At 40.9% G+C, this 21,049-nt stretch overlaps 1 protein-coding gene across 18 annotated transcripts in view; it reads left to right on the top strand.

Moving 5' to 3' along the window:
* Positions 1 to 21,049, top strand: part of ncam1 (neural cell adhesion molecule 1) — a 182,179-nt gene that overhangs the window by 35,018 nt on the left and 126,112 nt on the right. The gene's annotated exons all lie outside the window — the stretch shown is intronic.

Here is a 21,049-nt window from a genome sequence, read left to right on the forward strand (position 1 = left end):
TATACAGTTCAGAGAACATACCAGTCCGATGGTGTGGGATTTTTGAACTGAACATTGGGAGATGCTCAGTTTTGTGAGCAGCCATGCAACCGATGAAAGAGGAGTTTACAGGAGGGTGCTTAGAGAAGACCTGTCATTCTGGATATGTGAACAATGTATTATATATTACAAAGAGTGGGAGTCTTTTCTCTGGATAAAAATTATCTGTTTGTTCCCTATGTACACTGTGTTTGTGCATTTTACAAATTGTATGATTTAAAAAAAGCATGTTGTCTCCAAGGAATATATTACTTAAAGATGATGCAATATAGAGAAAACAAGATGGCAGGTTGAAACCTAGCAGAGGGAAAATGGCACATCGCATGAATAATAATGACGAGTTTTCCCTGCAGGATTAGTGCACTGTTGGTTGATGTAATAACAGCGCTGGCTTCTCTTTGTTTTGAAACTGCTTGGTTTCATGATACAGTGTAGAAATGGCTGAATTTGATCTTAGTATGGAAATGGGAGTGAGGTGGGGTAGCTGTTTGCACAAGAAAAGAGGGCAGAAGGGAGTGTGAATGAATTAGGTGCCTGTACTTTGCAGATGGTTTGTAGGGGTGTCCGCTTTTTGCTTTGTGTTGTTTATTTGGTTTGTTCTTCTAGTATGAGAGAAGAACATCATTATGTTATGTTGCAATGTATTTGTATGGGGGAGTGTTAGAAATTCTGCCAGCCCCAGCATTCTCACTTCTGATATATATATAAGTTATCAGGGTTGTGCTGTTCAACATATTTCCTGCTATGGCAGCTACCACTTGCATCTCCAAAGCACTTCAGTGGTAGATCAGCTTTAGTGTTGGGGCATTGGCAGGAATGGGTAAATGCTGCCAAGACAAGACGGTGCCAAGAGCTGACAAGTATGGATGCCTTCCATTTGAGAGCTTGCCAAGGGACAACCACCTCTATCTTTTCCTTCCCTCCGGTTCGTGTGTGTCAGATTTCATACTCAAAAAATGTCACTTATGATATTTGAAGGAAGACATTTTGTTTAGCTGTGATTTAGGACTGTAACTTGATTTTAATGGCTTATCTTTGAAACCAAATGTGCTTAGGACAGAGAGGACAGGCATGGGCAAAGTTGGGCTCTCCAGGTTTTTCCTACCAGCTGTTAGGAATTGTGGGAGTTGAAGTCCAAAACACCTGAAAGGCCCAAGTTTGTCCATGCCTGGCTTAGGACCTGCTGGTCTCTGTTGGGTTGTGTTAATATAAGGATAAATAGGAGCTGTAGGAAAATGTTTTGGTGTATTTTGGGATTTCATGCAGCCTATGCCTCCTTATTTTTCTTAGAGGGGTTGCTACTGCCAGTCATAATGCCAGCACTGTATTGGTGTAGATAGACCAGTGGTTGATTCATTGTGAAGAAACATCTGAAGGGAATGGATATATCAGCCAAATCTTCTGACCACCGTAGATCTTGCAGGTGAATAAGTCTCGCCTGGCCATCAAGTGGCACCAGATATTAGACTCACACAGACATTGTTCTTTGGGTAACAGAAAGATCTATCATCAAAAATGCCTTCATAGTTGTCATACAAATGAACACTGAGAGTTGCATTAAAGCCATTGTGGTTGGGTTTCCAATCTATCTGGTGACCCTGAGCCAAGCCCTTTTTCTCTTGCCAGTCTGCCTCACAGGTATCTTGGGAAATTTATATGGTATGGTGAAGGCATCATATATACTGCCTCGACATCCTTGAGGGAAAGTAGCCTATACATATTTACTAATATTTGCTATAATACATATCTATGCTGTAGGCTATATTTCAAATGAACTAACTCACCACCCTAAGTATTCCTTACCTGAAAAAACCCTATGAAATTCATTGTGTTGCCATAATGCAAGTTGATGGCACACACACAGATATTTACTAGTAATTTTGTGACATATCTTGGATGAGTCAGTACTTCACCATTTCTGTTCCCTGTTTATTTTGTTTATATTAGGCACAGTTACTGTATTTGAACCTGGTCTCCAGGGTCATGGTCCAATGCTCTACACTGGCTTCCCAGAGATCTTTATACAGATCCCAAACCCAATGGTTAATTCCAGTTACAGTAGACATATTGAATCAGTGGGTCCTTAGTAAGTCAACTTGCATGCATGTAAATTCCATTTATTCAAATGCTCTTCTTTTGATCTGGTGCTTGGAGGTAACATTTCTAGAGATCTGGAATACTGTATTAAAATAGTGGGCACAATATAATACTTTTGCTTGGCAAACAATCCCCGAGAGGTCATGCTTGGTTTCATGTGAGTTTGTAATTGTTTTAATTATAAAAAATATTGGCATGCCAGTATTTTAAACATTGCTTTTTCTTAAAATGGATATTATTTGCCCACTCTTCCATGAAACAACAGCTTATTGCAGGCTTTCTGCATTCCTAGTGCTACTCCCTCAAGGACAGTAAAACATGTCATAGCCCCATTCATTGCCATCTGTCGGTCTGGATGCTAAATGAACCTTAGTGTGCAACTGCCTCCTGTTCTTTTGGCCTTTCTTTCAACTTGAAAGGCTCAGGTTTTTTTTTAAAAAAAAGAAGGCGTGACCTGGGCATGTTTTAATTATATTGTTATATCAAATGGTGGCTTAAATTGTTAAGGAGTTTGAATCCTTTTTTTTAAGCAAGCAAAACAAAAATGTCAAAGATAGTTGCTGTCTGAATGATCATTAATGGTGCACTGAAGATCAATGGAATTGACTCTTGTCAAACTGAACCCCAAGGGTATTTTTTCAGGCATTATCATTGTGCAGCAATTGATGTTACTGCTGCAACATCACAGGATCCATTGAGGTTGCCAGTTTTTGTTCTTCTGCCTTGTAAGCTTCATTCTACTTTGTTTTGCTTTAAATATGAGAGAGAGAGAGAGAATAAGATCAGATGGAGTTTGAAACCATTATGATGCTGGCCAGGGAAGAGCACACACGGTTTGGATTATTAAATACAGTAGAGTCTCACTTATCAAGCTTCGCTTATACAAGCTTCTGGATTATCCAAGCCATTTTTGTAATTAATGTTTTCAATATATCGTGATATTTTGGTGCTAAATTCGTAAATACAGTAATTACAACATAACATTACTGCGCATTGAACTACTTTTCTGTCAAATTTGTTGTATAACATGATGTTTTGGTGCTTAATTTGTAAAATCATAACCTAATTTGATGTTTAATAGGCTTTTCCTTAATCCCTCCTTATTATCCAAGATATTCGCTTATCCAAGCTTCTGCCAGCCCGTTTAGTTTGGATAAGTGAGACTCTACTGTATTACCACCAAGGGAAGGGGTGGGGAAAATGTGGCTGTTGGGCTATATACAGTCTCCCAGGGCTGTTTGTGCTCCATCTCATGGTCCCTGTGTCTCCTCTGAAGTTGGGTTTTAGATTTGTTTTTGACCAAAATGGCAAATATACTCCCACAAACAAATATTACCAGTAGTTTCCCTATATTGGGGTTTCTTCCCCTCACCCTTGAAGGGGGGTTCTAGTTTTGTGGGCTGATATAGTCTCTGAACTCATGACAGTTTCCTGCTGTGGACTAGCTATATCACATTATATTTAGTACATTCTATGTTGTTAAGAAGCTGGTTTGCTACTAGCATTGTCCATGTTTGTGCCCATTTACCAAATATGCCAGTTGTCATGTTGACATATCACAAGGTGGGCAAAACTGGGACTGGTCCCTGTGATCCTTCCCTAATCTCCTGGTTCACATCTCCCTGACTCTTGGGGAATATCTGCTGCCAACGAAACATCTCTGCATTTTTGTTGGAGCCGAGGAAGCCCTACTGAGGCTGGATTGCTTTTCATGAGAAACAAGATGTTTTGACTTATTTTCCAGATCTATAGAATCCTGCCCACAGGCTGTGCTTTTGACTCCATTTTTCGCTATTCAAAAATAGGATGTGTGCTTTTGGTGCTCTACAAGTTGCTTCATTGTAGGATGGTTATTCTCAGTTCTGATTTCCACAATAATTTTGCTCTATACCTCTGTTCAATTGACAATTTTGGTAGATATTGGCAACCACACCTTTTTGGATTACTTTCACTGGCGGTGTGCAATTCCTCATATTTTGGTAATGACAGATGCTCTGCTTTTTTTGTTTAATTAAACTTTAGGGCAAGGTGATGTACTTGATATTGTTGAAACCACTTTATATTACTTTGTTGCATTCTTGCTGTTAGACCTGTCATCGTTTTTCAAAGGTGTGATTTGTCGATTAAGCAAGTAGATGGAATTTGCGAAGCCTGCTGATGATGGGTTGTTGAGTGTTACACTTTTTTTTTTGCTGTCATTAGAGCAAGAGTTCATCTCCCTCCTCACCAAAAAAATGCTTGTTGTCCTAACTGCAGTTCATTATCTTCATCCTGATGAAGTAAAGGTTTAGGACTGTCCCAGGAGACAAAAGTGGCTGATAACCAAAGTCGCCCTGCATGTTATTTCGATGTCTGTGGCTTTTCTCCTGGGTCTGGCTCACCTAATGAGCTTACGTAAGTGTGCTTTGCATGTGTGTGTGTAGTTGGTAGGAAAGCAATTAGTTTTAAAGCCACATAATTGCTTGGTTGTATCAACTTGGAAAGGCTACTGTCCTTCCCAGCGCCTTCTTGTCAAAGGCTTCACTTCCACCTGCCCCTCTTTTGTCTTGTCTATTTCCTTTATGTTTTTATATAGAGAGGCAAGAGTGAGAAATGTAGGAAGAGCTGAAAATGCACACTAAATTATTTAAATTTTGATGGTGCCCTCTTGGGATCAAAGATGGAAGGCAGAGCACTGTTGCGTCCTCAATTTACTGCCTGAGAGGAGGAGACCATATCTTGCCCCTGGCAGTGCACTGCATTTTAAGGTATTGCTATGTGTAAATCAAGGTTGTTGGGAGATACATTGAATTAAAACTAAGCAAACAATAAAATTGTTGTTGTTTTATCAGGTGCTTCACCTGATAAAAATGTACGGTAGACAGAGAAAGTTGTAAAATTGAAGTAACATAATATTGCACAGTTGTGGCACCCAAGAGCAATCTGTGCCAGAGTTTGGAATGATTGTTTTGTGTGCAATGGGTTTAGGACAGTTGTTACCAACCTTTTTTTTGGTCCATGCTTTATCTAAGCATGTCTAAAATCTTGATCTCCCCCTCCCCCATGAGGTATAATTCTTATTATTCAAAAAGTGAACTCCTATCCTTGTGGAGGAAGCCTAAAAGGCCATTAACTTGCTCTAAACAAGCTTCCAAAGAACATGGCATCCATAAAAGAACGAATGGATTTGAGTCATCTGCACTGAATTCAGGGTCACTTCAGTGGCCAACTTCATGGAGTGTCTTTGGTGAGAATATCCTGTTGCCTGACATTAACTTTCTTGCAACTGATATTCTTTAAAAAATCATACAAAAACATTGACTTACCTATGGAAGTAATAATTGTGCTTTGGGTTTTTCCCCCACAGATTCCCTGCTACATTTAGAACAATGCAGAACAAAGACATTTTCTCTATTTTGTGTAGCTTGTAATGTGAAAAGAACACTGAGAGGAGTGGGGTGTTTGGAGTGAAAGGGGCCTCCCTTTTCTGTGCTGATGTGCTTTCTAGTTCACTCTATGCTCTCAGCACTCCTTCTTCTCTATGAATAGATTTCCCTCTCTCCACTGGAACCATCCTGATTTTAGTTTTTAAAATGTGTATGTCCTAATATATATTTATATTCTGTACATGAGGCCCTTAGAAGCGATAAGAAATGCAAAATATTTGTGTTTAATAACTCATTCTTGAATTGCCCCCCTAAACATCAATTTGGGCCCCACTTTGGGAAGCAGAGATCTAGGATCTGTGGAGGAATCCTAAGCTGTAGGTTTGTGCTCTGGGCTTGTATTAGGAATGCAGATTGGTTTGGGGAAATGTGGTAGTTTAGCACTCTAGGTTCTACTGTCATTCTTGTACCTGAAATATGAAATGTAAGAAAAGTGAACTTTTAGGAAAGCTGTACATGCTTTCTGATCACATCAAAATTACTTTATTGTGCTGTGATTTAGTTACATTGCATATTCATTAGTGTATAGTGATACATTACAAGGAACTTGGTCAAAGCAAATGGAAGAAATATGACACATTCCAGGCCCATGGTACTTTGGGCCTTATCTAAGGTTAAAAAAGAATGGTAGATCACTAATTTACTGGTGCCACTTTGGAAACCAGCTGAGGTAATGTGGAATTTTTAAATCCTATGTGGAGAATTTTGCAAGCATCCTTATTCATTGTAGACTGTTGTGGCTTTTGGGATGTATTTCAAATAGGACTATAAAAGGGGTATCTTGGAGAAACCAACAGTTGGTCGGAATTGGTAGCCTCCCCTTTCACTTTAACATTTCCTACAGTCACTAGTAGCTGTAACTTTTTGTTCAAGTCAACTCTGACCTATAACAATCTTTTTTAGGACAAAAAATGTTCAGAGGAAGTTTGTCATTACCTGGGTTTCTAGGCTTGATCAGGGATTTCAACCTTCACTCGGATCACTGCACCAGTGCCAGTTCTCAGAATATAATGTTTCTTTCTTGTTTATGCTGGCATGGAATTCATTACACTGTTCTGCTGTTTTTAAAGTTGTCATAAAAAGTGCATCTGCTTTTGTCTATAAAGCTCTCAAAGGTTTCATATCATAGATGATAAACAACTCCATCCACCCATCGCTTTTAAGGTAAAAGATCTGGAAACGTTTTTAAAGGCACTCAGAGATTGCACCTGATTTACTATTCAACAGAAAAGCCGAGCGGGGTGCACATAACACCAATTCCCAAAGTTTCAGTGCCTTTTATTGACAGAACCGTTGTAAAATGAGGTGTATCTTTCTTAAATTATTCCGTTTTAAGGTATTCTGGAATGATATATGTCGCAGCATTACAAGCTGAGATTGTGATAAAACGAGCTCTGGTTGCTTCATGAATTCACTGGTTAAACTGTAAGTAGAGAAATTCCCTGTTCCTCGCGACTTTATATTGGTGTTCTTTTCTTGTTTTCTGTTTATGGACTTGTTTTTCTGTGCTCTTTTCTACTTGAGCCTAACCATATGCCTTTTTGTGTCTGTCAGAGGAGATAAGGCAGATAGAGGTACATACACTGCAGACACAGCTTTGGTCATATACAGAAGCACAGGAGTTGGATGTGTAAATGAGGTTCCATGCTTCTCTGTTTCCAGCAGGAGGTATAAGGAGGTGAGTTGGGCTTGCTTTAGAAAATGCCAGGGCAATGGGTGCCTTTCCTGGAGGGATTCAAAGTTGTGTATTTTGCTCCAGGAAATCGCAGGTCTGGTCTGCTGCCAGCCTTTTGGTGATTGTCTTCCCTGGCAGAGCAGTTCTGCATTGTGAGCTGGGCAAAGAATGGCATGAACTAGAACACGAAGAAGGGTGAATCTAGGACACTACTGAATTTGCAGGCTTACGTCTCCCCTAATATTCCTCTCCTGCCATTACGTGAACCCTTAGTTTCTTTTTCAGAACGAGTGCGTAGATGTGGATGCACCTGACACAGTTTTGAAGGACAAGGAAGACTCTCTTGGGGCTATGACATAATACCTAAATACATCATATTTCTTCTGCCTGCAAAAGATAAATCAGGTTGGGATCTATGATGTACTCTTTCAGGAATTTTCTGAGTAAGTCTTGGGGAACAATTTATCTCTACTTTTCAAAATGCTCAAGATTTATATCCTTGGAGACGTCCTGAAGCTCTCCTTGTCCTGGATTCCTTCCTTCCTTTCCTTCTGGCTCTGCTTGTACATCAGATGAGAGAAAACCTCCAGCATGTATTACCTTGTATCAGTAAGATGAAATAGGTGTCAAGACCATGAGATATAATTTGTGGTGACTTACTGAAATGGGATCTTGTACAAAATGTCAGGTGGCTTCTACCCCAGAGGCTGATAGTAATGACAAGAGCAAACTCCCTCATGGTAGCACCCCAACCAGGTTACCAAGCAACAGAGATGCAGCAGGTGCCCATCATCATGGGAAGATGTGGGTGACATACGGACGATGATGACAACAACAGGAATGATATGATATGACAAAGGTATTCAGTGCAGCTGACAACTGATGTTAAGAAGAAACAGTGTTATCAACATGAAGCCACACAGCTGGTATCACACACAGTTAGGAATTGCCTGATAATGCCCTTGTAAAGCAGCTAAGAACTGGTTATATACTCCAGACCTATTATGACAACACCTAAAGTATGTACAAAATATGAAGTCAATACAAAGAGGAAAAGAAATAAAAACATTGAGCTTGGATTTCATCTAAACCTTCCACTTTAGAGGTTCTCCTTCTAATGCCCACCTTCTGGAGCTATGTGGGTTTGCCATGCTTATTCTCCATAGGCTGCTCTGTCTTAGAAAGGTCTTTTTGTCTGATTGAGTGGTGGACTTCCACCGGTTGGATATAGGTCATGGCATATCACTTCCCTACTCCACAGTTGTTAAATGATCTGCATGGACTGCCAGTGTGGAACTGTTTCACTTAGTGTTGGAGCCATTAGACTTTACCTAATTTGCCTGGGCTCCTGCATAGCTTGGGTCAATAAAGACAGAACGGAGCTGTCATAGGTGTATCCAAGCAAGTCTGGGAGTGAGTTCTGATGAGTTGCTGTTTGATTTGGGAATGAATTAGAAAGAATATTGATGAACAAGACCACGGAGTTCTCCACGTACCTCAGCAGCTGCAAGAATATCACTCTTAAGAAGCTAAAACTATTGTTTTGATCTCAGACCTCCCCCTAAATCGGCTTTCTTAGCTTCCCTATTGATTTTAAAATGTGATTTAAGTCACATCTCTGCAAGAAACTCTGGATGAAGCTTTAGCTTAGATAAAGAGATTGCCTCAATATCTCACAAATCTCACCTCCTTCATAAGATGAATTCTTTGTATCACTGACCTTAAAAATCAAGAAATCTACTAAACCACTAAGCGCTTTTCTGAGCTTTGAATTTTGTCTTTGACCACGACAAGCAAGCTAGAGCATTATCACCTTTAGTCTTTAGCTTATGGATTATGTTTCACAAATTTAAAATTTTCCAGTGTAAGCACAAGAACAGCACAAACCAATTGTAGTCAGCCTCTTATCAATCAAGAAGTTTAAAATTTTATGAGGTGGAGATGGCTAAATATGCATGGATAAGATGTTTGGATAAGATGAAAATGAAAGTCAGATTCTTTTTATTTTGAACTGATCTGTTTCTCCTCAGTGGCAGCAGAACTGTAATGTGCAGCCAAAGAACAGAAGTGGTGGGAGGGAGAGGGAAAAAAACCTCCCGGAAATATTTCAATGCTTGGGCCACCAATTGTACAGGGCTCTATTCAGCTGTCTGCCCACAAAGTGCTTCCAGAAAACCTTGGACCGACTCCATGACTTGGCAACAGTTGTTTGCTTTTTTTTACATTTAAAAAATCTCTTTACATCTTTAAAATTATTTTCAGCCATTGTTTCAGTGGAAAAGATTGTCTCCAGACAAGAAAACTTGCTCCAGGTCCGATCAGCTCTAAAACATGCTTTTTTGTTAAGCCTAATGCAAGAGGAGAGCCGCAGTGTTACCAGCGCATCTTTTGTCTGAATTGTGGAGGTGGACAGAGCTCATTTGAGGGCAGAGTTGCTCCTGGGAAAAAAGAAGGGCTCATTTCTTCTGGGCATGCTTTTTAAGCTTGCTTCTTGCTCACCCCAGTCACTGTGCTCCATATTGTCTGTGGATTGGTGAAATAGTTTGGAGGAGCAACTGACCTGTTTGTTTTCTACACAGATTCCTATATTTCCCATTGGTTACCTGTCGATTTAGGGCAACCCCAAGACTTACCTGTTGTTTCTGAAATTAATGTTGGCTCCAAGTTTTCATTCCAGGGCCTCACATCACTGAGATCACTCCTCATTCTCTTTGCTATCCATAATTGTTTTTAAGAATTATTTGAGTTGTAAATGAGGTTTGACTTTCTGCCAGACTTGGAAGCTTTCTGCAACATGCTTCTTCCTTGAGGCTAGTTTTGTTCAGTTTTAATGATTGAGACTTCTCTTCATTTCCCGCAGCTGAGATGGTTACCTGAGACATTTGATCTTTATGATTTCTGATTGGCACTGACTAGATTTGAACTTCCTGATCCAGTGTGTGGGTTGGAATACAGTTACTCATCTGCCAAGAAAATCCCTGTTACAGTTTTGTCTTAGGGACCCTATAACATGGAAATGACTTGAAGGAACACGGCATAAGCAACCAGTTGCCTCAAGGGAGCAGATCCCGTCTGATCTCAGAATCTAAGCCAGGTTTGTCCTGGTTAATACTTGAATGGTAGACTGTCTTTTGGAGTGAATTGTTCCCAATATCCGTGTTGTTTAATATGCAGTCTTAATTCTACCCTGATTTTGGTCTGTTTTTGGATAGCTAAAAGGGATTGATTGTTTTCTTTATTTTATAAAGATGGCCTTCTGCAGGCTAAGAAATTACAGTTCACTTTATAGAGACAATGGTCTATTTGGATGCCTCTAGGAACATTGTATGAAATTTTGTAGCAATCATCAGTGCATGTGGTGCATAGAAGGGTTTGTTTTCCTACTCCCCTCCAGACAACATTTTTTGCCTGAACTCTATCCTTTGCATATCGACCTTGAACAGAAGGAATCCTTGATTTCTTTTTAGATGGAGTTCATAAACTTGCAATTAAGGACAGCACTGTTAAACGCCGATTGTGGTGGAGGGGGCAGTTGAGTACAAAGGCGGACCTTGTTTGGCTATTGTTTCCGTCCTCAATGTCAGTTTTCCTTAGCTTCGTGGAAGACTTGGCTTACAGTTTGTGCTTCATGATGCACCGAATGAACAAGAGGCCTATTCTTTCCACCCAAACATTAATTACGGAGGCAAAATATGGAGGAGAAAGACATACTGATATCACAGATGGCTTTCGAACATTGCACTCCAGTTTTGTCCTGCTGCTTCTTGTTTTGTTGAATGAAGAAAGCAAAGCATCTTTTCCAAGTCATATCCTGGGAAGCACAAAGCAGAGCTTTCCAAACTGTGTTTTGGGACGCACTAATGTGTTATCTGTAGTCCCTAGGTGTGTCACCAAGCTGTCTATATTTCACTAGAGTTGGAAGAGACCCCCCAGGCATCTAGTCCAACCCCCTTCAGCCATGAAGGAGGACATAATCCAATTTCTCCCAGTAAATAGCCATCCAGCTCTGTTTACAAACCTCCAGAGAAGGAGACTCCAGTGGACTCGCAGGCATCTGTTCCAACCCCCTTCAGTCAGGCAGGAACACACAGTAAAAGCACCCCTGGATGGCCATCCAGCCTCTGTTTAATAAACCTCCAGAGAGGTTTCATTGCTGCAGAAGTGTAGTGCTGGTGCTGCTCAAGTGTAGACACTTTTTAACTTTTATAATTGGCATAATTTGTTAACTGAGTTGAAATAATTACCATTGAAATGGATCAGTTTCAAATTAAAGAAAATCTGTTGAGAGTGATGTGTGTGATGAACCCCATGGCTCAGCATTACCAGTCAGAAGTATCTTAAGCCAAAGTCATATTCACCATCACTTTGAGCAGACCAATACAGGATTAGATGAAAGAATGGTCTTATGAAGCGTCTTCACGCACACACATGCATTTACAATATAATTATATCTTTCCTTCATTATTCCCCTCTCAGCCAAAGCAATGGATGTATAAGAGACATGGTAGCAGTCGAATACAGCTAGTTTTCATGATTAAAAATTCCTCTCTGCCTTGGGGAGCATGGGACTTGAGGCTGGAAGATTTGAAAGACGGCCTCTTCTCCTGTAAAATGTAGATTGCCTGTAATTTGAAATTTCTAGTAGAAGCCTGGCTGGAAATCCCAGTGTACCAAAAGGCAAGGCTGGGGAGGGAGAGTAGGAGACAGGTCTTCTCCTATATCTCACTTGTGAAGCAAGAGAAACCATGCTGGCTGCACCTGTGAGGAGCTTCTAGCAGTCAAAATTGGTTCTTTCTTGATTTTTTAAAAATGACTTTTTATCTGCTTTCAAATGTATGAAACCTGGAAGGATGACAAAAAAGCAATTAATAACATACTTTAAATAAATAGCATCCCACAGACGCTCACCAGTCACCAGTCATCATTTGAGAAATGAAGATCATGGAAAAGGTGCATAGGCAGGTTCAGATGTTTAGAGGAGGAGATTTCTGATGCAAGGGTGGCTTTCTGCCTTCTGTCAGAAATTGCTGCCCTGAAACCTAAAATACGAGCTGGAGCTGCAAGGCTGCATCTTCCTTGTTTTGCTTTCTAAAGCATAATTGCATGCCCTGCAGCTCCTGTTGGGACTATCACTCCCACCATGACAAACAGTTTTGCTTTGGGGGGGAGGCGTTGGGTGAATAGGAGCCTTGTACCAGAGGCGAAACGAACCCTTTGTCTGGCATTGTTGAGATCATGCAGGCTCCCGCGGCTTGATTTGTGTCTTTTATATTCCGCATAAGTGGCGGGGAGCTTGTGACAGTTGCTCCGACAGAGCTGTCTGTGGAATATCAAAACGTTTGACATCAGCCGGAACACCGCTGTGAAAATTGTCCAACAAAATTGTGTTTGGTTGGCCATCAAACGGTGCAAAGATGGGTTGTATGTTAAAAACATAAAAGCCATCATTCATGGATATGTCTGCCCTGTTATTTTGAAATTGGCCTGTGCTTGCTAATTATGTATCTGCTTTAATGGGAAGGGTGGAATCAGATTATCATTTCCTTAATTCCATGAAGTCTCATATCAGACTGAGGACTGCTTCTCAGGCAGTTAGCTCCCTTGACATAAAAGGTCCATTTTAATAGTGTGTTTTTGGGAGAAACTGGAGACAGAAAAGTACAATTTGTGGAGGGGAGGGGGTTAAAAACAAAGTGTGGTGCTTAGAAAATAATCCATTGTGTACAGTGATTTCAAGAAAGTGATTGATTCCCATGTGGTCAGATTATGGAGCTGTCTTAAAAAAACTGTGGGCAGAGAAGAGGTTTTGGGATCCATGAGCTAAGGAAGAAGTTCCAGATCATCCATGAAAATGATATCATATTAAGATGTTTCAAGCCTGTATTTTTCTTTCATGGATCTTTGCTAAAATGGGCAAAGGCAAATTCTATTTTTTTAAAAAAATTCATTTGGACATGTCATTTTAGATCAGCTCCAACTTCTCAGATTTTTCAAACGACAACAAAACTTGGTTCCTTGTTTAAAGAGCCAGATTTCATGGGGTTCACATTCAACCTGTGAGGGTGGGGTGTCCTTATGCAAGCTAATTTTGGGTATCTCCTTTTAGTGATACTGTAGAACAAGGTTGCTGGTGTTTGAAGAATACTCAAGGAAAGCTTTGTCTTCATTTTGCACTGTCTTTGTTTTATTAACTATTGGGAAGATTTAAGGATCTAAAAATGGAAGGTTGCAGAAGATAACGTTGTGGGAAGGGGGGAAATATCACTTTTGGAGCCAAAAAGCATTGTCTAGTCTTAAAGGGGCAAACATGTTAGGGATGCCATAACAGAATGAATGAGAAAGCAGAAGATGGATTGAGTTTTTGTTCTCCCTGCTTCCCCTGTTGTAATCCCACCCATTGCCCCCTTTCTATCCCTGCTGCAAACTTTGGTGGCCCAATGATGTGGTTTCCATAATAACTTTTCATCGTACCTTACTTCCATTTTGGCAGGTAAGAGTGATTTATTTTCCCCCTCCTTCCTGTGAATTCACTTGACTAAGGGGAGTTCACCTGTGAACATAAAACATCTGGCCCTGGCTAGCCGTTACCTTAAAAGGAGACAAAACTGCATCAAAATCAATTCTCGTTGCTTTTGTTGTTGCAAAAGCACACATTCATTTCTAATAGCCTGCGAGCTGGAAGTTAAAGTATACACTATATTTTTGCAGCTGATAAAGATGATACATACAAGATGCAGAATAGCGAATAAGGAAAATGAACTGGAAGAGGGAAACAACATGAATCAGTCCCTCCTCTGCACAAGATATATGTGTTTCTTTCTTTATCCCTCTTCAACCATACCCACACACACGGAAACACTCCTTATTATTAAGGCCCATGACCAATATTCACAAAAAGAATTTAAAGTATATTACCCAAGAGTAAATTGATATAAGATGGGATAACATAGCATAACAATATTACTAATACAGTAATAACTGAGGACGATAAAATAGAGTTAGCTCCTGGTGATTTTTATATGCTGCAGTACAAAATTTTGCTGCTGTAAGAGAAGTAGCTGCATTCTGATTAGAAAGAAGAACAAGAACATAAAAGGAATGTAGTTATTCTGGCAATTTTAGTAAGAAAGATTCATTTTTTTAAAAAAAAATGTATATATTATGATAAAAGAAGCAATACCTTAGAAGATGGGTTACAAATTCACCATCAGCTGAATCACAAAAAGGCCACATAGCCGTGTTCTCGGGATGCTAACACTGAGTTTCCTCCAATGAGTAGAATGGGGTTGGACCTGATGGTCTATGACAGTGGTTCTCTATCTGTCCCCAGATGTTTTGGCCTACAACTCCCAGAAATCCCAGCCAGTTTACCACCTGTTAGGATTTTTTTGGAGTTGAAGGCCAAAACATCTGGGGACCCACAGGTTGAGAAATACTGGTCTATAAGGCTGGGATTCACAGTAAGGACTTTTTTTGGCAAAACAGGGTTAAAAGCTGCCTTTCTGTGTCAGAAATGGCAGAGGTCATTTTTGGTCTTTCGTAGCCCAACATCTGGTCTTGGTTGCCCCAAATTTGGCTTTAGGATGCTCTGTAAATCTGTTGGATTGTGGACAGAAGATGTCTTCAGAGCAAGTCAAGAGTTAGGAAATCACAACATAGCAGCTTATTCCTGGCACGAGGGGCATTAGGTGTCACTGTTATGCTATATCCAGTGGCATGACCACTTGGGGGTTTTCAGCCCTATTTCTGTGTGGCTTTATGATTTGCTGGAGAGCCATGCTCCATACCTTAAAATGCTGGTGTATTTGAAACTGACTTGGAGTCAGGACCCCGAATTGTGGGGTTGCAAAATGCATGCTCCTCCACTAAAATAAACACAGCCCAGAAATCATTCTGGATTTTCCCTTTGAATGCTGTACCCAAAAGCTGCACTACTTCCTCACCTTTGTTCATGGCAAATTGGAGGCTTTTGTGCTCTACTTTTTGTGCTAATGTATCAATAGTAGCATGTCTTAGGAAAGAGCATACGTCTATACAGGCTCACTTAATTGCCTTGATCAAAGGAACAAGATGAAAGCACACTGACATCTTTAAAAAAAAACTGTCAATGCATGTTTGTTCATTTTGCTGTGCTGGGGTTTAAATGTCATGAGGTATATAGATTTCTTCACCATAAGACTCCCGCTCGGTCCTCTTCCCTCTTCTCTCCAGTTAAGTGCCCACGTCTTGGCCTTTCAAAATGCAATCCATCCCCCTTGGTGGAGAGCATGGCAGTGAGGCTGGGCCTCCGTTGTGTTGTTTTTCACCGCAGGCCTATGGCATTGCTGTCCTCCCACCAGGAGCGTGGGTGGCTTGCCTTGGTAGAGTACCTGCTTTGCATTTGGAATGTCCCAAATGTAGTCTCTTGACATCTCCTGCTAAAAGGGTCTTATACCACACAAATAGGAATGAACATCAATGAAGATGTCTTCTAGTCAGATTAGTCTTCAAGCTGTCATCCTCTAGATATATTGGCCTCGAATTCTCATAGTGCCCGACAGGTTGCTGTGCTAATGGGTGTTGATGGAAATAATGGTCAGATACATTGGGAGAATGCTACATTGGAGATGACTAGGTTAAGCCGTGTTGGGCCGGTGGACAAAGGAACTGCTTTGGCAGGTGTAACTCCAGCCAAATATATATGTATGTGTGTATATGTGTGTGTGTGTGTGTGTGTGTATACACACACGCACACAGGAAGTCCCTGAGTTACAAACACCTGACTTACAAATGACTCATAGTTAAGAACGGGGCTGAGACAACAGGAAGTGAGAGAAATCTACCCATAGAAAGTGAAATTAACTCCTGGAAGACATATTATCATGGGGAAAATGTGTCTCCCCTGAAAGCCTTATCATCAATCCTTGTTTCCACAACAAACCAATTTTTCCAAAATCCAATTATCACAGGGAAAGAAAGAGAGGTGGGATCTTCTGAACAGCATCACAGACAGCCAAACAAACTACACGGGGATGTTAATCCTTCCCTATGCTACCCAAAGCTAAATTATATATATATTTGGCTAGAGTTACACTTAGAAATGTACCTGTTCCAACTTACAAATTCATCTTAAGAACAAACCTACATAAGTTACCTTGTCCATAACTTGGAGATTTCCTGTATAATATATTTGGACTGCATAGGGAAGCGTCATTCATAAGTCTTGGTTGTTATTGTCAGTGACCAGTATTTTTTTTAAAGTGTGATAACAGGGCCATTAGCCAACCAGCATTTCTCCCCTGAGTTTCCTTTTCCGACTCACCTAACACTCCTCGAAAATATGAGTTTTGAGAATGATTTGCTCAGAGGTGATCAGCCTGATTTTTCTCTTTCAGGAGTAAGCTCTGAGCAAAACCTTGGGCCTCCTTGGCTGCCTGTGGGAGTTTGCTGTGGGCTTTAATGAGGGAAACGTTGCCTGTTAGCTATGTTTTCAGATCATTGTTCTGAGTCCAGGGAATGGACGCTTTTGTTCCACGGAAGGTTTTGCATGGCGCATTGTTTGTCTCCACCTGCTGGGTAAGCGGCAGCATTTGGACTTTCCAGTTTGTGCAAAAGTCAGGTAACTGTTTCCAAACTCCTTACCTTTCTTATTGGAAAGCTTCAGATGTCAGAAGATCTGAAAGCATGGATTTGAGATATTGAACATCTGCCTTTCAATATTTATGCCAGTAAATTTATTTTTGAAAAGAGTTTGTTCTGCCCTTGACCTTTATAAATAGAAATGATACCTTATCCCATCTATTCTAAACTGTGGCTGGATTGCCCATTCTCCCTTTCACGTTCCTCTCTTAATAGTTGTATTTTAAATTGTGTGAAGTAAATTTCTTCTGAGTGTTTCTTAGAAGGAAACAGGTATCCGACATGTTTAAACAAGCCAACAGGTGTGCAGCGGGAGAATCACAGAATCATAAGAGTTGGAAGAGACCTTGTGAGCCATCCAGTCCAACCCTCTGCCAAGAAGCAGGAAAATTGAGTGAAGAATCTCTTTGCGATAGGAAACACCAGTAAGGCAGGCAGTCAATTGCAATAGAAAATATCATGGTGGGTATGGAGAGTAAGTCTTGGGGAAAATGCTACATTCAAACTCTGTGGGCTTTGTTCTGGCTTGGATGTAAGATGATGGGGTGGTGTTTATTTTTCTTTTCATTGTGCCAGCTCAAGGGATGGCATAGTGGGCTTTTTTATTCATAAAGAAAGAGAATACAGGAATGTCAGGCGGCGGGGGGGGGGGGGGGGGGTTGAGTCCAAGGTTTCAAACGATCCACCTTGATAAACACCTTTTTTATCATTGTAATATTTTTAAGGTAGAAAGGGTTTTTGTATTTGTTGTTTTGGGCTTTCCAACCCTCAGAGGGTCCTAATGCCAAGAAGACCATACTCTGCTTTCCTCATGACACCATCGTTTATGTGGTTCCACAACTGTTGTGAGCCCTCTCTCTTAAAATGTCTCTCCAAAGGCTTAGCTAATAGTAGTCATAACCTAGAACTAAAATACACTTGATTTCATTCCCCCATCACTGCAAAGTGACCCATGAGAAATATCTCTGAAGTTGAATCTACTCCTTGGTTCCCTTCTTAGAATCCAAAGACCTAAACATGGCAGTACATGCACTGGCAACTTCAAGATTGGACTTCTGCGATGCACTGTACATTGGACTACCTCTGGACCAAGTTTGGAAACTCCAATTAGTTCAAAACACGGCAATCAGATTGGTTACAGGAACATCTAGGAGGGGGCATAGGACACCCATATTAAAGTCACTCTACTGGCCGCCAATGCATTTTCGAGCAAAGCACAAAGAGTTGGTTTTGACCTTTAAAGCCCTACATGATATATGTCCAGGTTACCTTCAGGATGGCCTTCTCCTGCACAATCCGCCCTTTAGGATCCGCCCTTTACATTCATTTCAACCAGCCAGAACCCAACTGGTGACCTCTGACAACAGCCATCTCTGCCTATGGAAAGAGAGGCATGCAGAGTCTTATGATCCAAAAGACACCATCCAAGAAACCATACAATTTTTTCCTGGTCCATTAATCATATGACCTTTACATAAATTAAAAATGCATATGAATGACACCGTCCCTTTGAAGGGCAGGGAGGAATCTTCACGCCCATAAAAGTCAGTGCAGAAACCATCTTAGGAAAGCCAGTCTTTCCCATGAACAAAAGAACAAAGGCGTTATCTTTTCATGTGATATCTTCCCACTGCTCATAAATATTAATATAATAATAACTTATTTAACAATATGGGCGATGTATCAAGTCAATGACAGCTTTTTCATGCTAAAGTCTTAACCACAATTGCCTGCTCCCTTCTGGAAAAGAAATAGATGATCCAGGGGTTGTGTCACAACTTTCACACAAAGATGAAGTGCATTAGATCCTTCCCTGGAGACACCAAAGCTCAGTGTTTTTGTTTTGGTCAGACCTGACTTGTACTGTGGAGTGACCGTCTGAAGTTAGTGATGAAGGCCAAAAAGGAGAAGCTGAGATAGACAGTAAGCCAAATGATAAAGGCTTTGTAATTAGGGTTTGCTGATGCCATAGGCTTGTGGTGCATAAGAGCATATATTTGTATATGTGTGGAAATCTAATCTCTTAATGATTTGGCAGTATTTCAGGTATCTGTGGTCAGTTTGGACCTGAAACTCTATCTATCCTTGTCTGAAAGCTTCACTTTTTCTCCCTTTGCTGCTGTCAGATACCATTTCCCCCCTCCTTCCCTTCCTAATGAAATCTGAGCTTCTCTTGGAAGATGGGATGAGGTTGTATCACCTGGTGGATTGGCCTTGGTGTGTTGTCTTTTCTGTGGTGCATTGTGTGCCCTTGTCAGAATAATGGAAAAATCAAATCTTATTTTGGATAGAATTTGATACAATATTGATTTCCTTATGTTAGGCAAGCAGTAAAGCAGGGCATTGTATTCCTTAATCTCTTTTTCGTATAATGGATTTCTTGTTGAAAGGTCATCTTTTCTTGACGTTTATTGTTATTATGATTCAGGTGCTGGCTTTTGTGCTCTTGCGATGCAGCGTTCTCCCAGACCTTGTGGGGTCTCAAAAATCTTAACTCCTGAAGTAGCCATAAAAGTTGTGCTAGGAACATACTAAGCTGTTCTCAATGGAGTCAGACCATTGAAGTCTCGCTCGGTATTTTCTGTGTTCAATGCAGCAGTTGTCCAGGCTTTCAGAGAAGATTTTCTTCTGCAGCTCTGCATGGATGAGCCAACAATTGAACCAGGAGCCTTTGACACAGAGTTTGTGCTGCAACTCTGTGCTATGGCTTTGACACTTGAAGAGTGGAGACCTGGAATTCCATTAAACGAGGTGCACGATTGGGCCGGGTGACAGCTTTATGCTTCTTTTGTTTAAAAATGACTGTCCTGCTTGGCTGTCAGCCAGTTAACTCTGCTTTGGCAATAAATCCAGCAAATGATGTATTTACATTTGGCATTTCTGGAGTGGCAACACTTGAAAGGCATCCGTTCCAACAATATATGCCTCCTCCTCTTCTTCCCCCTCCTCTTCTGAAATAGTGTCATGTAAAGATTGGGGTCCTGTTGGGCTATGAAGGTAGAGTAAGAAATAGTTGTGCAAGTAGTTATACCTTCTCAAATGTTGTGCAGATGTGTCTTGAGTGTGTCCAGTTTTTCCAAGAAGGCACGTGCTGCCCTCTTTCTCACTTGATTTGCTGGGTTCTGAAGCCATCACCCAATATGCCTTGCATGCGCTCATTGGCAGTGGCTTATGTCATATTAAAAATACTAGGACTTTGGCCCATTTGTCTTCCTAGTGCTCCATCCTGACTCTTAGAGCATGATTGTAATAGATCTTTTCTATTCTAGTATTTGACTGTGTACTGCCTCTGAACATGGATGGTGATGACATGGTGGAAGAAGCTAGCAGCCATCGATAACCCCTTACCCCCAACCAAGTCTCAACATCCCTTTGAAAAACAACATATATCAGTGATCTCTGTGTAGAACATTTAGGTAACTTCTCATCAACATACATGTCTTTACTCTTGTGTGTATAGACTTATGTTATGGCTCTGAGGTTGCAGTGGTCATTAGGTTTGGACTAGCAGCAGGGGATTTCAGACCCATCTTCCTTCTGCTGTTTGAAAGCGCCAACACTTTCAAATGCATAGCTATTAGCAGGCATTATCCTGAGTCAGCAGAGTGTTACGGCTTTGTGAAACTATCAGGGACAACATCCATGGATGGAAGTGACTGGCAGACGAGAGAAAGTGCTGCTTTGCACTGCGCCTAATTAATTGATAGGATTCTGTGCCACAAGATGGATTGCTTGCTCCTGCCTTCAGATGGGCATAAAAGCATGCGAGGCAGATTCAGGTACAGCGGAGCTGTCGTTGGTTATTAGTTGTCTAGAACTTGGAAATGCAGCACGCTATATACCCTTGAATGACAGTTGCTGAAGGGAAGACAGGAGGGCGATGTTGCTTCCATGGCAGCTGCTTGTAGGCTTCCTAGAGGCATGTGGCTGGTAAATGTGGGAAGCAGAGTGCCGTAGTAGATAGACTTTGAGTCTGATCTGGGTGGGCTCACAGAAGACTTTACGAATAAGCAGGCCTTTATGGTGCTCTTGGCTGGCTGTGGCTGCAAATCAGTGTTTGAGAGGGTGGCTGAAGAATGTGGCAAAAGCAAATTAAATCTAGAATCATTATTGCAACAACACCGCCTCCCTCAGTTGCCAGTTGGTTTGGACAAAAGGAGCAGGATGCCATCTTTTCCTTAATTAGGTCCTAAAA

Source organism: Anolis carolinensis, unplaced genomic scaffold, assembly GCF_035594765.1.
Source record: "Anolis carolinensis isolate JA03-04 unplaced genomic scaffold, rAnoCar3.1.pri scaffold_8, whole genome shotgun sequence".
Classification (NCBI taxonomy): Eukaryota; Metazoa; Chordata; class Lepidosauria; order Squamata; family Dactyloidae; genus Anolis; species Anolis carolinensis.